The sequence below is a fragment of the Mustela erminea genome, chromosome 16, assembly GCF_009829155.1.
Source record: "Mustela erminea isolate mMusErm1 chromosome 16, mMusErm1.Pri, whole genome shotgun sequence".
Taxonomy (NCBI): domain Eukaryota; kingdom Metazoa; phylum Chordata; class Mammalia; order Carnivora; family Mustelidae; genus Mustela; species Mustela erminea.
In genome coordinates this window covers 13755481-13773782 of record NC_045629.1, presented here as the reverse complement: position 1 = coordinate 13773782, position 18302 = coordinate 13755481, and the positions used below count along the sequence as shown (strand labels likewise).

At 41.6% G+C, this 18302-nt stretch overlaps 1 long non-coding RNA gene across 2 annotated transcripts; it reads left to right on the top strand.

Moving 5' to 3' along the window:
• The first annotated feature begins 985 nt into the window (after nt 1-985).
• Nucleotides 986-15359, top strand: LOC116575458. Of its 2 annotated transcripts, XR_004279787.1 has the most exons (4): nt 986-1183; nt 6214-6420; nt 9345-9425; nt 14300-15359. It is a non-coding gene; the product is annotated as an uncharacterized LOC116575458 (long non-coding RNA). The 2 variants fall into 2 exon arrangements; XR_004279786.1 differs by lacking the exon at nt 6214-6420.
• Nucleotides 15360-18302: the final 2943 nt, after the last annotated feature.

The following is an 18302-nucleotide window of genomic DNA, read 5'->3' as shown; positions in this document are numbered from 1 at the left end:
ATTCATGTTATCAGTGAAGCTATTGAAAGTCAAGCCTGAACAAAGTACCCTAACAAGTTGAGAAGCACCAGAGCAGAGAGGAGAGAGCGTGGGTAGAAGGCAGGCTTGGTGTTTGCTCCAACACTCATCCTGTGCCATTTTCAACTCCGGATCCTGGATTTCATACCGTAACTTATCAAATCAGGGTTTCTGGATGCAGGACCCTGGGACCATGAAGAAGATAGAATAATCTAGGCGGGAAAGAATATGGAAGAAGGAACCCTACACGTGGATGAAAAGATTTCAGAAAAAGACACAGATGATCAAGATAAACCAAACAGACCAAACTCAGGCCAGTTCTGACCTTAAGGCACTATGAAGTAATTTATTTGAAACATCTGAAAGATCATAAAGAATAAAAGCTAACCCATGTGTCCACAGAGCAATGTAGGCCTCATCCCTTAGTGCCTAAATGACTTCCTAGAACAAATCAGATAATGAAAATTCATTGAGATCTGGATATATCTGTGCATAGATCTGGTATGACTACTAGGAAATGGCTCTAGATCTAGGTGATTATATACTGTAAGACCTTTAAAAATCATGTATTTGGTTATGCTGACACCAGAAATCTTGTTTTAAGAAAATAATGAATGGCCAGTAAAGACAAGATGAGAAATAACAAGTGTTGGTGAGGATGTGGGGGAAAGGGGACCCTCATGTGCTCTTGGTCAAAAGGTACATAGGGGTGGCCACTGTGAAGAACAGTATGGAGGTTCTTCGAAAAATTAAAAATAGCACTACTATACGATCCAGTAATTCTGCTACTGGATATTTACCAAAAGAATATGAAAACACTAATTCAGGAAGATACATGCACCCCTATGTTTACTGGCAGCATTATTACAATTGTCAAGGAATAGAGCAACCTAAGTGCTAGATGAATGGGTAAAGAAGATGTGGTATGCATATACAATAGAATATTACTCAGCCATAGAAAAGAATGAAACCCGCCATTTGCAACAACATGGCTAGACATAGAGGGTATTATATGCTAAGTGAAATCAGTCAGAGAAAGACGGACACCATGTGATTTCACATATATGCCGAATCTAAAACAAAACCGAAAGAACAAACTCAAGAAGAGAAACAGACTCATAAATACAGAGAACCAACAAACTGCCCAAAACAGGGAGAAAGTAAGGTGAGTAAATGGGTGACGGGGATGGGGAAATAGAGGCTTCCAGTAAGGGAATGAATAAGTCATGGGGATGGAAGGTAGAGCTCAGGGACTATAGTCAGTGATATTGCAATAATGTTGTATGGTGACGGATGGTGAGAACTTACCCTGAAGTGCAGAGTTGTGATCGCTATGCTTTACACCTGAAACTAATGTAACATTGTGTGTCAACGATACCTCAATTAAAAATTTTTTTTAATGATAAAGAAACCGATCAACGGAACGGTTCATGGCACTTGGTTAATGAGTGTTTTAAATAACTGTTTTTTCCACTATTGTTGCTCTCTAGATCTTCTGTGTGTATTTAAAACATTTCCAATAAATATTGCTTTAAATCCCTTTGGCAAAAACTTAAAGAACAACTATCTCCCATCTTACCTACTCATTGAAATGGTCCTTTAATAGACACAATGGTTTTTTTTTTTAATTGCTAACAGACTTTATTTTATATGGTTTATAAAACAAGACAGTATATCTTGAAAAAGAATGAGGGGAGAGGATTCTTGTTTGGACTTTGCAAGGACGCTGTTTGATAATGAATATCCAATTGGAATGTACAATGAAAGAAAAATATATAAATCCTAAAGGGTAAGATATATCAGCAATTAATCAATTCAGCTCCAAATAGTCAGTGTGTTATCAATTATCTGTACAGTATTCCACAAAAGATCATCAGGCATCTTCCAGTTAATGATTAATTAAAAATGTAAAAATCATTTTAAGTATTTTTTATTTCCTCCACTCTATAGATATCTTTTTATTCTAAAACATATAAATCTGACACTTAATTCTAAGCTGAATCACAAATTTTTTTTAAAGATTTTATTTATTTATTTGACAGACAGAGATCACAAGTCACGAGAGAGGCAGGCAGAGAGAGAGGAGGAAGCAGGCTCCCTGGTGAGCAGAGAGCCCGATACGGGGCTCGATCCCAAGACCCTGGGATCATGACCTGAGCCGAAGGCAGAGGCTTTAACCCACTGAGCCACCCAGGTGCCCCCAATTGTTTTATTAAGAATGGAGAGAGGCGACTCTGGTTGCTGAAGTTCTGTTTGCCGGGTGCTCTTAGCAACCCTCCTCTTTTTGTCAGTTTGTTTCTTTCCGGAGGCTCTTTCTCCACTCCTGCACTCCTATAGGGGGGGTGAAGCCACCACGCTCATTTGAAGCCCACCAACAAACAGCCCTCATGGCCAGCAGGGGAGGAACAGATCCCAGGCCAACTCTCAAAGGGCATCCAGGGACCCAGTGATTGGTTCAGGATGTAGGCGTGACCTAAGCGTGGCCAATCCGAGTCCTCCTGCCACGGGTCAGACTCCGGAGGAAAGACAGCCTTTCTTCTCCTCGCGTCACCAACGGTGGGAACACCAACTCAACGCTTGTCAGCAATTTAGAGAAAGGCTGTGTGAAGCAGGAAGAGACTAACTCCGATCTGCAAACAAAAGACAGAGACAAGCTGAGCTGAAAAATGAGAGGAAGAAAGTGATGACAATTTTGATTGAACCCCCAGATTTGGCCATGGGAAAAAAGTGAACCTTTCCCTAGACTTCAAAAGGAATGAGTGGGAGTTTCTGACTCTTGCAATACATAGAACCCCTATAATACAATGTATTGGATTATTTTAAAAATCTCTTTTGTTCTTTCTTTTCTTTTTTTTTTTTTTAAGTAGCTGCCACGCCCAACATGGGGCTTGAACTCACCATCCTGAGATCAACAGTGGCATGCTCTACTGACTGAGCCAGCTGGGCACCCCAGATTCTTTTAATATTTCTTTAATACCATCAGTCCCACTGGCTACAAAACTGATACACTTCATGATTCCAATTTTGTAAAATGAGGACGTATATAATAATTCAGGTTACAACAATAGCAAACATACGGACCATCTATTTCGCACCAGGCAATGTACCTGTGTGCAAAGAGATAGAGATAAAGGGGAATGTGCCATAAAGCCAGCAAGCCAGGCAGGATGGATCTCCACAAAGTTCACAGCAGGTCCCTAAGGATAGTTTCTAGAGCTTCTAGATAAAGAAATGATTTCCATCTCTTGGTATACTTATCTTTCATTTCCAAATCATCCACAATAAAGTATATTACATTTGAAATCAGAAAAAAAAATGTCCTTGAAAAAGACTCTACTCCATTTATCAAACTAACAAGGCTATTTCTCATTAATTGTTGTTTTAATATTAATTAAGAGCATTTATATAATGTTGAAAATCAAACTAAAATATATTATCTGTCATAGTATTTCATTTTGTGTGTCTCGTAGCTGTGTCTTCCTATTAATCTCCCCAGCATATTTGCATATCTCTTTTTTAAATTCCCTCACAAAAAACCTCCCTGAGTACTAAGTAGGAAATTATTCTGACCCTGAAATAAAACAATGGGAGTTCTTTACATGAGAAAATCCCTTTGGACTGAATTTAAACAATAGCTGAAAGTTTGTTGCTTGTTGACTTCAACTCTCCCAAGAATGAGAGTCATTTGCCTCTTACCATGTGACTCATGGTTCTTTTCATCTTGGATCTTAAATGGGGAAAAAAATCACCAATATCCCTTTCCATCAGTTTGAACCAAATGAGAAAAGAAATTTCATCTGGAAGAAACAAACCAAAATGAGGAACTGAATTTACATAATGTTTTTAGTTTTAGTTTCAAGTAACTCCTTATGGGAAACTCTGACCCTTTTAGCCTGGAAGGGTCACTTCGTAGCCCAGTCCCCCTGGCCCAGCCCTCACCCCCGCACCAGACACAACGGTAGGTGCAGGAAGTAGACCAAGATGAAGTGTTTGCAATACCAAAGCAAAGAAAGGGGGATCCAATGAGGTTGGGTCCTTAAAAGCCGGGGATCTGGGGTTCTTGTTGAAGTTGTCCTTTTGATTGTGTGACCCTGTACAAGTTGCTTCATCTCTGTCAGCCCCAATGTCCTCAACAATTCAGGGATAATAACACTAAGTACCAAAGACCTATGTTAAGCTGAGATGAAGTGTTCATGTGCCCAGCCCAGCGCCTAACACATGGTAAGGGCTACATGATTGTTCGCTATTATTATTAGTCAAGGACTTTCACAAACAGTGTTCACTGTCCTCTGTCAACCTTCTCTGACACTCCCCGCTCCTCTTGTCCCCAAATAGAGCCAATCACCCCCACCTCTACCTCCATTCATTGTAGGAGGCACTTGGCAAGACTTTACAGCACTTAGTGCCTTCACGCATGCCTCCCTCCACTCTAGCATCGGCCCGAAGTTAATAATAATATAAGTAATAATATAAGCCTGCGTCTTATTTATCTTTGGGTGCCCAATGCCCAACATCTAGTAGACATCCCATAATCTTTAAAAGAATGAATGATTGCATGCCTGGCGCTCTAACAGGTCAGGAATTTGAGGCTCAGCAGTCATTAAGTGGCTTCGGCAAGACCCCAAGCTGGTAAGTGCTTGAGTCTGGCTCTTTCGTTTTAAGGGCCTAAGGAACAAGAGTAATACATGACAGTTTAATGTTTTGGGGAAATAGACAAGCTTGACCAGAAAGGGAACAAGATAAAGGAGCTGTTAGGGAAAAAAAAAAATTTTTTTGATCAAACATATGTGACAATCACATGGTTCATTTGTAAGAAATGAAGACTTTGTCTAGACACGCACAAACCAGGCTTAAAACAAAGAAATGCAACTCCACTCGGTCAAACAAGCGATTACTTTGGAAATGATTCATCTCATTCCAGGGAACAATAAGCAGCTAATTGTAGAATCTTAGATTCAGTAGTTGGCGTGTTTTTAAGACCTCCTCAATCCTGTGGTTGGGGAATGTTGTCATTGCCTTCATCGGAATCACTGTTTTAAAACTCAGTGATTTTGAACTGGAGAGTGTGTTCTTTGGCAAATGTTCGAATGCAAAAATAGAACCACAAAGGACAGTGATCGTTGTCACTCCTAAACTCCTGGATATTGTACTAAAGTTTCAGTGACTTCTTTATAAGATTGAATCTCATCCATTTCTTTCTTTTTTTTAAGCAGATAAGTTTGTGCTTTGAAAGTCAGAGTCTTTTTGTCTCTGTTGCCTTTGTTGTGTAAGAATAAAAAGTTTTTAAACCCCTCTTGAAGACCAAAATCTACTCTTTTTTCTTTTTGCACGTTTGGTGCTAAAGAAAAGCAGAAGCAATCACTTCTGCCCTATTACCTTTGCCCCAACTCTCTTTTTGTCTGGTTTGGTGATCAGGCTGTTCCAAAGCGAATGTAGAGCCCTAGTGTAAACACACCACGTAAAGTCTGAGTGGAGGCCAACACTGGCCTGACCAAGAGAGCTGTGGTCACTTACATGAGCTCCACAAGGCTGTCTCTTCATGGAGTTTAGTCCATGAACATGGACTGATCTGAAATTATAAAACTACAAAAGAATGACCCAAGTCAGCATGGCATTGCCTGCCCGAATTTTTTGGAGCAAACTTTCCTGTTAAACTGCTAATGAAAGAAAGAAAAAAAAAATACATGTTTCTATTATTTTGAAACCATGGAAAACATTAAAAGATTTAGAAAATTTTTCTGCAAAACTTTTTCAGTTAAAAAAGGAAATCCCGGCCACAGTTTGAAATCTCCCACATGTACTTTTTAGCTGAATAGCATAACAAATGCATTTGTTGTAACGTTCTCAGTCACAAAAAGCCAAAATGATTTTTACTCCAAATCAGGGAAGAAGAGAACCTGAGTGGCTCAGTCGCTTAAAGCGTCTGCCTTCAGCTCAGGTCATGTGGAGTCCCAGGATCGAGCCCCACATCGGGCTACCTCAGCAGAGAGCCTACTTCTCCTCCACCTCTCATCCTGCTCATGCTCGTGCTTTCTCTCTCTTTCACTCTCTCTCTCTCTCTCAAATAAATAAATAAAATCTTTTAAAAAATTAAAAAGACATGTGTCAGGGAAGAAGTTAGCCTGACAGCCACCAAGCGATAAAGTTACAAACTTACTGTTTGACTTTACCTTAAAATGTTTTCATGTTCTCTAGAAAAGGAGGTACAAACCATGAAACTTTTTCAAGCACTGGATACCTCTTCTGTTTTCAGCAACTTGTGAAAAGCAGGCCAAAACTTAAAAAACGGAAATGCCCATCAACGTTAACAGCGCACACAGGAAGTTACATTTTCTGTGCTTAAAATCGTCACGGAGTCAAGCATCCTTCTTATCCCGGAAAGGGCTGAAGCTGTATCTGGAAGTATGTTGTACGTCCCCCAGGGCTAACGCTTTATCAGTTTCGCAACCGTCTGAAAATTCAAAAGAGCAAGTTCTCACCCTTTTATGTGGTCTTTCATTACATGGTTTGCTCATTTTTATTTTATTTTATTTTTTTAAGAGAAGCCAGTGGCTTTCTCATGTTGTAAGCAAATGGATCAATAGGATTCAGCAAGAAAGAGAGCCAAAATCCAAATTTGCAAAGGTTTACCGCTGGGATGCCAGAAAAATGTTTTTCGCTGAATTCCTTGCGAACCATTTCCCTGGCCTGATCAGGCACCTGAGGGGAAAAAATTGGCATTTTGCACAATTGCAAAGATCAAGTACAGTGCTTATGAAGTCCCCATTCCAGCCAGTAGGGGTGGTGTCCACAAAGAGTCCGCAGTAGCAAGCGCCCTGGACAAAACCCAGTATCTTTATCATAGTCTGTCTTTCTCCGTACTTTGCTCTGCGCTGGTAGCTAGCAGCCGCTTCAGAGAAACCAAATCCGCTCCCTCTACCGGGGCCATTATGTCAAAGTCAGGTCTATCAGCAATAGACCGGAAGAGGTCCAGTCGTTGCTACGGAAGGTGGTGTCAGAGCCTGCAAAGGGTTTTATAGTTAAATCCAAAGAGATTTTCACCGAGGTCTGTGTTGTTGTTGTTGTTCTTTTTACTTATGGGAATTTTATGTTATTTTTCTAAAGATTTTATTTATTTATTTCACACAGAGAGAGAGAGAGAACATAAGCCAGGGAGAGAGGCAGAGGGAGAAGAAAACTCCCCGTTGAGCAGTGAGACCACCATGGACCTCGATCCCAGGACCCTGGGATCATGACCCAAGCCAGAAGCAGACCCTTAACTGACTGAGCCACCCAGGCATCCCTGCTTATGGGAATTTTAATGCCTCAATTCGTTCCGACTCTTGACCCTTCTACCATTTTTTAAAATGACAATCCAAAAAATTACATCGTGTTTTTAAGATACTCAAGAGATTTTTTTCGAATCTTCCAAGGCTGTCCTACATGATCATGAAGACACTGGAAGTTTTTTGGTTTTATTTTTGTTTGGGGCTTTTACAAAAAGATTCTTATTTATTTATTTATTTATTTAAGGGGAGCGAGAGCAAGAAAGTGTGAGAGAGAGAAAGGTACCTGCAAGGGGAGTGACAGAGAGAGAGGGAGAAGCAGGCTCCCCTCTGAGCAGGAAGCCCCATACAGGACTCAATCTCAGGACCCTGGGATTATGACCTGAGCCAAAGGCAGACGCTTAACCGATAGAGCCACCCAGGAGCCCTGCTTTTATTTTTGTTTGTGGTTTTTAATGGGGCGTTTGAATGTAGTATTCAGTGACTTGAGGCTGTTACTTAGAACCCACAAAAACACAAGGGGAATCTGGAGATTTGAGATGGCTGACATGAGGAAGATTTCATTTATTTTCTTTCAACATTGGTAAGATATTTCATAGACCAAGAATTCTTCTTTGCTTTTCTAGAACTCTTGGTAGATACATGTTTCGAGTTCAGCCATTTCTTTTTAACCTCAGGATGATATATCAGGTGACACTTTCAACATCTGGCCCAAAGGGGAAGACACTTGCTCAGCCATTGCACTGAGTTCAGCAGTACAAAAAACTACTTGATCATTGATTTTTTTTTTTTTCCTTTTGAACCACTGGTGCAAGAGGGGTTTTATTTAGGAACCAGACATCATTTTTGTCAAAGTCACTATCTCGGAGCATTTGCGTAGAAGGACCTGTCAGTTCAAAATGCAGAGGGCTCTTTGCTTATATGACGTTTCCCAAATTCACATCGAGCTTTTTCTGCCATTTCATTTTATTTTGACAGGTCAGGCTGGTCCTACCGGAGGACTGTATGTATACCGGCTCATAAAGCCAATGAGACTTCTGTGAGGGTAGAGCAGGGGTTGATGAACTATGGTTAGCCCCCTCTTGTTGTACAGCCTGGGAGCTAAGAAGAGTTTCACGTTTTTAAATAATTGGAAAGAAACACAAGAAGAATAACTTTTCATGACCTGTGAAAGTTATATGAAATTTAAATTCGTTATCCATAAGTGAAGGTTTACTGGAACATGGCCATGTTCATTCATTTATAAATCGCCTGTGACTACTTTCGAAACAAAAGTACAGAGTTGAGTCGTTGCTACAAGCTCACAAAGCCTAAAATATTTACTACCTGGCCCTTTACAGGAAAAGTTGGCTGATCCCTGATGAAAAGAATAAATACAGTTGTTGAATGGCTCTTTTAGACATCAGAGGTTTTCAGGGTTTTGGCTGACGGGTTTTGAAACGTGCAGTTTGGAATGGCTTAGCTTTCGATATGAGTAAGAGTGAAAAGCTTTAGTACATTGAACTGTTACACAGATTATAGAATGAATAAACTCTGAAAAGGCCTTTAGAATCATCTGTTGTCAAAAATATGCCATCTTTTTTTTTTTTTAAGATTTTATTTATTTATTTGGCAGACAGAGATCACAAGTAGGCACAGAAGCAGGCAGAGAGAGAGGAGGAAGCAGGCTCCCTGCTGAGCAGAGAGACTGATGCGGGGCTCGATCCCAGGACCCTGAGATCATGACCTGAGCGGAAGGCAGAGGCTTTAACCCTCTGAGCCACCCAGGTGCCCCATCTGTTTTTTGTTTGTTTGTTTGTTTGTTTGTTTTGTCTCCTGGAACCAAATTCGCGGGACACACCACGGTCTTTCCCTACGGCCCCGGGACTGTCAGGATGTGAGCTCGGATCTGTGGTAGGGTGGAGTTGGGGTTACCATGCAAGTGTCCTATCCATCAGGGGCGTCACTTCCTGGTGACCATGGGCTGCATGTCTCCTGATTCTGAAATTTGCTTCCTTGAAAAACATCCGGAAGCCAACTTGATTTTTGGCCCTTTGTCTTTTTTGCATGGACAGAGTGAAGTATGGGCAGCTCGGTGATCTCCCAGATAACGTGATAGAAAGCTGCCTTCCAGCCGGCTGAATTAGCAAGTTTAAGTCCAAGGTAGGCTCCTTCCCCACCTGGCTTTGCCCACCAGTACCCACCTCAAAAAATATCTTCTTCACTGTTATTCTTAGCATAGTTTGACTTGTCTGCATCACACAAGATAATGTTTCTTATTTTTTTAAAAGATTTTATTTATTTTGAGAAAGAGAGAGAGAGAGCAATGAGTAGGGGGGAGGGATAGAAGGAGAAGCAGACTCTCCACCGAGCAGGGACCCTGACGTCAGACTTGATCCCAGGACCCTGGGATCATGACCTGAGCTGAAGGCAGACGCTTAACCGACTGAGCCAACAAGGCACCCCCAGAAGGTGATGTTCCTCTAATCTGGATATCCCCCAGGGCTCAGCAACCTATGGACATATATGAGGGCACTTTTACAACATTAACCCAAATTTCCTATTCTTGTTTCTGCTCACAAATCCCTCTGCCCCTCTCCCTGCATTACCCACAACCACCTGCCATGAGTTTGGGGGTTCCCACGGATGCCCCCATGCGTTCCAGGACCAAATTGTCAGTGCCGTCACGCAGGGCCATCTGCCTCACTCTGTTTCTCGTGTGTGGGAGCTCAGGACCGCCCCTGTGAAGGGTAACCACTGTGGGCACTTCCCTCCCACCACACGCCTCCTAACCTTGGGCTCCCCAAACGGCTAATTCTCCGTGTATCAGAGCAGGGCAGCAGTCCTCACAGAAAGGGGAGAAATATCTTCCCCAAAGGCATGGTTCTCTGCTGCCAGTCATCCCAGACTTCTGCTTGTGTTTAGAACTCTCCAAATTCCCACAGAAACAGCTTATTCAGTTGTCACTGCTTTGAAGATTGGTGTGTTTTACAGATTGATAAAGGCAGTGCACAATCATGAGCCCAGTGGCACCTGCTGCGGAGTTCCGGGACCCACAACCAGGTCGAACCCCAAAGCTTTGCAAGTCCTATTGCTTTTCCAGCCTGGGGTTCACAGCCAAGTTCAGATTTTCTTCCACCTTTCTAACCTGTTAGACCGTCTCTTACTTATCTCCGACCCTAAATATTTTGAAAAAGGCAGCCAACATCTCGTTTCTAATCTCTTGCAGAAGTACATATGTAGTATGAACCTATAATGCTTTAATTGCCTAATTATTTGAAATCTCCAAGGAAAATGTTATTGCTCTGCTTAGTTGAATTCTTCCAAAGTTTTATAAAATGTGGGAAGCTCTGCAATTTTGATCAACACAGCAGAGCTATGATGTGAATTCTTAGAAAGATAATACTGAAAAAGAGAGAAAATGGTAGAACAATTCTTATCGCAATAGGAATGCATGAAGTTGTGCATTACATGTTAGCAAGCTTAATCAAGTGCGTATTAATGATATTATACACCATGATTAAGTAAGTTTTATTCTGAGAATTCAGGAATGTTCCAGAGGAAAAATTTGGAACCTCTTTATGTGTGTGTGAATGTGCACGAACAGCATGGAGAAATTCACACTAAAATAATATGGGGGTCACACTAGGGGACAAGATTACAAATTATGTTTACTTCTTCCTTTTCCTTCTCTTTAAAGTCATTGGGGATATAACAAAGAGACGATCTTACTTATAATAGCAAATAATAGAATAGAATAGATACAATACAATGCAATACAATACAATACCTAGGTGATATTTAACAAGAAATCTGCACTGCTGATGTGAAGAAACTTTACTGGGGTTGCTAAAAGAGGGCTTTAGTAATTGAAAATATCCTACAACAAAAATAAATGCCAGGTCTCTACAAAATATCTATAAATTTAATACAACTTCAATAGAAATTGCAAGAAAATATTTGAAACCTATGAAAACAATTTTTAAACTTATTTGATAGAACAAATATATCACCAAAAATAGTAATAAATAAATAAATAAATAAATAAATAAATAAATAGATAGATAACAAGGGAAGACTCACTGTCCCACATACTGAAACATGTTTTAAAATCAGAGTAATTAACACTACATGCTAATGGCCACAACTAGGTAGAAAGATTTATGGAACAGAAGACCAGAAACAGATTCACATATAAACAGATTATGATGGTATTATTCAAATCAATGTGAAAATTTTCAACAGAGATAGAACAACTTGCTAATAAATTTCAATTGCATTGAAGTTTAAATGTAAAAGTTGAAACCACAGATGAACACTGCTTTCCATTTCTTTTCCACACTCAAATTTTCCATGCCAGGGCACCTGGGTGGCTCAGTGGGTTAAGCCTCTGCCTTCGGCTCAGGTCATGGTCTCAGGGTCCTGGGATTGAGGCCCACATCGGGCTCTCTGCTCAGCGGGGAGCCTGCGTCCCCCACTCTCTCTGCCTGCCTCTCTGCCTACTTGTGATCTCTCTCTCTTTGTCAAATAAATCAATAAAATCTTTTTTAAAAATTTCCATGCCAAATCTGGAAGGTAATACAATATCCAACATATCTATTTACATTGAAAGTAAATTCCATGGGGTGCCTGGGTGGCTTAGTCAGTTAAGCATCTGCCTTCAGCTCAGGTCATAATCCCAGGATCCTAGGATGGAGCCCCTCATTGGGCTTCCTGCTCAGTGAGGGGAGTCTGCTTCTCCTTCTCCCTCTGCCCCTCCTCCCTGCTTGTGTTCTCTCTCTCTCAAAAAAAGTAAATAAATCTTTTTAAGAAAGAAAGTAAATTCCAAAAACATAACAAAATAAATACTGTGTCATCATCCTTCTCTTGGGAAAAGGATAGTGACTTTTGGAGGAAGAAAAGCATTTTTACTTTTGTGAACCGTCATTACAGACAGAATTTTAGTACTCTAACAAAACATTGTGATTTTTAAAAGATATAAATTTTTTAATTGAAGTATAATTAACACACAGTGTTATGTTAGTTTCAGGTATACAGTATAATGATTCAACAATACTGTACATTATCAGAGCTCATCACTGTAAGCATATTCTTCTAATTTCAGATTTCTGAATTTTCTGGGTTAAGCACAGCAAAAGCTATTTATTAATATCTAAATATATTCTCTTAAGCATCATTGCTTTTTTTTTTTTTTTTTCAAAAAAAAAAGTCCTACCTATTTTTACGGATCTTCACAGTTTTTTTAATTACAGGAGGGGAAAAACCCCATATCCATTGATAGCTAGCTGCCTTAGCTTGATTTCCAACCTAAAACAGGGCTTGGGAACAGGATTCTTGTGAAATGATTGTGAAACAGGTCTCAGAAGCAGGGAGAGAAAGGTGTGGGATGTGGGATGTGGGATGTGGTCGTGGTTCCCTGGCTGCTGTCTGGCCCCTTAGGGCAGCTCTCCAGCACAAACCACACACAGATGGGGTCCCTCCCAGAGAAAAGGCGGCTGGTCTTTTGTGTGTCCTGCCACTCAGAGCCACAGGCTGCTGCCATTGGAAGGGGGAGGAAAGAAACCTTAATTCCTCATGTGACATGCCCTCCATCCAGGTCCCCCCCCACACACACTTTTCAACCAGAGCCCTAAGAAGAAAGGGGCAGCTGGGGCCCATTGGCAGCCCACACTCAGGGCAGCTGAGAGTGAGGACACAGCCCAGAGAAGAAATGAGGTAGTTCCAGTGTTGCCTCTTGAATTCCATTTGAATTTCAGATGAACAAAGGATAATTCTTTAATATCAGCATGCCCCCTGCAATATTTACACTAAAATATTTGCATTTATATTAATAGATGATATTTTTATTTTACATTTTACAGTTTATTACAGTTTATGTTCTATTTATGTATTTTAACTCAAACGTAGCCTCTGCACATCTGAAATCCCACCTTAATTGGGCACCCTGCATTTTTAGTTGCTTCGTTTGGCAACCCAGGATGGGTCCCTAACACCATCCACTTTAATAGTTCCCAGGTGCCAGGCTCTTGTATGGAAATTACTTCATTTAGACCTCAGAACAACCCTGTAAGAGTAGTAGTACCTTCCTTTTACTACAAATGAGTGGAAGGTCACACAGAGGTGACTGAAAGAAACAGGACATGGGCTCAGTGTGAGCCCTGGGCCAGGGCACATACAGCTTCTGCAATCCACGCCGAGTGGGACCCCTTAAATCTCTCCTCCATCACACCAGCTCCTCACCCAGAGGCTCCCCAAGGGGAAAAACCCCAAATAGAAAATTACCTATGCGAATCCTAAAAGCTTGGGAAAAATCCCCACTCACCCTTTCCCTCCCGCCAGGCATCTCACACAGTCAAATGCTCTCTGCCCTCGCAGGAAGAGCTCTTTTCCTACTTAAGGCAACATGGCTTAGAACCAAGAGAGATGAGCAAACCAAAAATCCTAGGCTTGAATTGGAAACCTCCTAAACCCTGACACAGCAGGTCCACTTCCCCTTAAAGAAAAAAGAGCCTTCCCTAATGGTAAGCCCCAGCCTCACGGACAAGCTTTGTACTAACAGATCAACAAGGACATACCTAAATGAAAGGCTTATAACAGGAAAGGAGCTAAAAAATCAGAAGAAAGTCCCAACCCTTGGATTAGGATTCATAGTTAGCCTGATTGGGTCTTAAAAGAGTCTTTAGAAGTTGTAATAGACTTACTTAGGCTTATACACTTAAGTGTCATAATATATGCTGCTTCTGTCTTTCCAAATGTTGTTAGGGAGGCACATATCTGAGTTTATGTGTATATATGCAGAGAAAGACGCACGTACACAGACAGACAAGAACAGAAAGCGTGTGCAAAGAGACTGGAATCAATTGAAGTAGAAGTTATCTATGGAGCCATTTAGCTTTTGGACACCAGAATTAACAAATCGTCCAAGTAACCAACGATAAAGAAATGAATGGCATAGAAAAGTCCCAGTCAAGTGGCACTCCTTCCTCGGTGAAGGAAAAACTTAGCTAATCATAGCATATTTGCCACTAATATTTTAGATTTTTGTTGGCTTTGAAACGAAGACCCAGAAGAGCAGAAACTCCCATCTGTTTTGTTCCCTGATGAATCCCGAGTGCCTGAGCGGGGCCTGATGTGCAGGAAGCATCCATAAACATTTGTTGAGTGAGTTAAATGTCAGCATACAAATAACCAGAGAACATATGAACATGTTGGTTCAGAGCTGTAGGCGATGGAGAGCAAAAAGCAATAACTTGAACTTGGACAACTGCACAGTGGGGGCTATATTTCCAAAGCTGTTCTAATGACATTTGCCTTCCTTCCGCCATGTTTCTGTGCTAAAAATCCTGTGCCAAGGGGCACCTGGGGGCTTAGTCAGTTGAGCATCCGACTCTTGATTTCGGCTCAGATCACAACCTCGGGGTTGTGACATCGAGCCCCGAACCAGACCCCACTCTCTGCTTGGAGTCCACTTGTCCCCCTCCCTATTCCCACTTGCGTGTGCGCTCTCAAATAAATATACAATGCTTCTCTTCACAGAGAACCAGCCTCCAGCTCCAGGTTAGTCCTCATGCATCGTGATATTAAATCAGACTTGGCCGTGAAAAGGAAGTGTTCTAACTGCATTCTGTCTGGTCTTCGGTTAATTTCTAACTCTCTCTAATTTGGGGACCTGCCTTTTATGGTTTCAAGTTGTCCTCCTGGTTTTTATCTGCACTGCTTTCTCAGTTAGGGTAATAGGGATATTGCTCTCCAAGTGTCCAAAATCTATTAGGACAATCCTATAGGGGAATGGGGGAGGGGAGCATTTGGGTGACTTCCATACTTTTGAATCCTCTTTCTCAAAACTGGGGGAACTGTCATTGCCTGAGCCCATCTTCAGGCACGCTAACACTCGGGACTTTGGACTTGTGTTTAATATTTCCTCATTCACCCATTCATTCCAGCCATCACCTGACTACTACAGGGCGCCCTGCTTGCCTCTAGGCATCCAGAGATAAGAAACCTAGACTTTTTTCTTCAATGGCACCGCAGGCCCTTTACAGCAGAATCCGGCTGATTCTTATCTATAACCTTCGCAGTACCTGGGAGGTAACCGAGTAAAATTTCGATCGCGGTGTCTCCTCTGCTCGCCAGGGAACAAAATCTGGCGTCTCGACATGGCCAAGTCCCTCCCCGAAGCCGGTCCAAGCCGCCTGCACCTGGGCCGTTTGTCAACTTGCCCAGGGCGCCTCCACCCCGAACCATCCACCGCCCGCCTCCAGGTGCCGGAGACTCCTTCTGCGGTGTGGGCTGCAGGCCTGGGCTCAGGGCTCATTTTCCTAATCTCTAACCCTCCCGCCCTCGTTGTTTGGCTCTCCTACGCGCAGCCTGTATCTCAAGCCTGTTCCCAGGATTGTTTTTCTCTTTAGGCTTCCAAAACCTGCCTGAGCCCTGACTGCAGTTGATTTGAGATCAAGCTGTCTTTTCTGTGTGCCATCTCTTCGATACTCTGGAAAAGGTTTTATTTGGCTGTTCAGAGCACAGCTAGCCACCCACCTAGAGCTGATGGGCTGTTTAGATGGGGGGAGAGGGGAGAGTTTCGATTATGGCCTTCCCCTACCACTTCTGAATTCAAGCACCAGCTTTATATTTAAAATGTAGTTTGGGGGACCCTGGGTGGCTCGGTCAGTTAAGGGTCTGCCTCCGGCTTAGGTCATGATCCCAGGGTCCCAGGATCAAGTCCCGAGTTGGGCTCCCTGCTCGGTGGGGAGCTTTCTTCTCCCTCTCCTGTTCTCCCTGCTTGTGTTCCCTCTCTGTCAAATAAATAAATAAATAAAATATTTTAAAATAAAATATATTTCAATTGAACAAACCTTACCCAAGAGCCTACAAGGGATGCCCACTGCACTGAGGAAATGGTTGCAAGAGGGCTCCAAGGAAGAAGACATGGCAGAATTGGCTGTCTAGTGGGGTAGACAGGCAGGCAAATAATGGTTGTATGATATAAAAAATACTCCAGCATGCAAGAATATGGAAGTACTGCTGAGATGGAACAGTAGAGAAAGACAGACAGACAGACACACACACACACACACACACACACGTGCGTGTGAGCACACGTCTCTGCAGAGAAAATGCCAGTCAGCTTCCAGAAGGAGACTCCTGGAAGCAGCCAGAGAGCTGGGGGTGGAAGGTGGAAAGAACGACAAAGGGTCCCACGGGTCAAGTTGTTTGTGACGGCTCATGTGTGTAAAGTTTGTATTTTACATTGTAGCTGCTGATTTTTTGGAGCTTTTTTTGGGAGCATGAAGATCCCTTTTTAATGTTTAAAAAAAAAAATGATCAGGCACCTCTGCTGTGAAAATAGTTGTATTTTTAATATCCTAGGATTAAGAAAATACATATAAAAACATGTAGTAATACATGACTTGAAATTAGTGTGTTAATGAATTAGAATCTGTGCAAGCATTTGTGAGCCCTTATTCGGAACAGAGAGGGTGTTTGGGCACTCTGAGGAGCCCAGCCACACACTGCCGCCTTGGCCCCGTCCTCCACTGCCCTACCCTCAGATGCCAGGCTCTGGGAGCTAAGAACCATTAATATTTCACTCACTGGAGTTTTAAGGAAGGCAGATATGTTCTCTGTTGGAAGACGTTCTCTCTGGTAGGTATGAAAAATACACTGAATGAGGAAGTCTCTGGGGTCAGAGAAATCTGCTGAGAAGTTACCAAGTTTCAGTGATAGAAGCTTTATGCAAAATTGTGTGTGTGTGTGTGAGAGAGCTCTGTACAATAGGTTTATAGGTGTATCTAGGTGAGTCAGGTTTTTTTTTCACTTTCCTTTTATTTTTCTTCCTATAAAGATTGATAAAAGCTACTTTCAGAAAATCTCTATTAGTCTTCTAAAATAAAAGAAATTTTAAAATTCTGATCTAATCTTTGATTTTTAAAAACCCCATATGATTTTGATTTCACACACATAAGATTTGATTGTGTAGGATAAACCAAGTTTCCAAATGATGATCTTTAAGTGTGTTTCATGATTCTTAAAGATTACTACAGCTAATACCATTAAGATATAGCATTATATCTCTTTTGTAACTTGGATGAGTTTTTCTCCTCTATCAAGATCAGGTCTGTTGGAGTTAAGGACCACATGAACTCCTCTTGGATTTGCCAACACTGCTGGCCACTGCAAAGGAGACATACATGCTTTCTCCATAGGCTTTGAAGCACATCAACTTAAAACTGCTGAAACAACTGTTTAACTTCCCTTTCAGCTGTAAGAGCTTTGAAGTGGCCAAATGATGACACCAGCCTGACTTCTTGTTCGTCTGGACCATGTTCCTTCCTTACGCTGCCTGTAGCTCAAGTTTTCACTTTCTATAATAAAGAGTTTTCAGAAAAACAGAAATTTTGCAAGGCTGAATTTGCTCTTCAAAGAACAACAGGCTAAATTTGCTTACGTTCCTGCCCACTAAATGCAAGCATCCAGTAGACCATTTATCACTTTCTGAATACATGAACTGTGCAAAGTGAGAAACAGATAAAAGTTTCAGATTTTATGACACATGTTGGTTATCTATTGTATCATGCCCCTGAATGCCAAAAAGCCAAAAGACTTTGTAGTTAGTGTTTTGTTAAGCTTCTAGAGAAGGAATCCACATGAAGGATGTTATAATAGAATTTATTCTCTACTCATAAATCCCCACCCATCCAGGAGAGAATAGACCCCTAATGTTTGCATTCTTTTAAGCCAGCCCTTGCCTAAAGTTCACCCCTTCCTGAAATTCGACTCAACTGTTCAGCACATGTCGACCCTGCAGTAATGAATTGGCACAAGCCTAATTCTTATGATGATTAATGGAGTGCCTCAGATGCAGCCCTATTATTTCATCCAAAGTTAAAACAGAGATTCATCATTAATCACTATAAGAAATGGGCTCAGTGATTCATAATTCTAAGCCAGCCCATTTCCTTAAGGGTCTCATTTGCCTTTTGTTATTCCAGAAGTGGCACAGTTCACAGCCTTGTGGTGCTTGTACTCTGACATGCACATTTT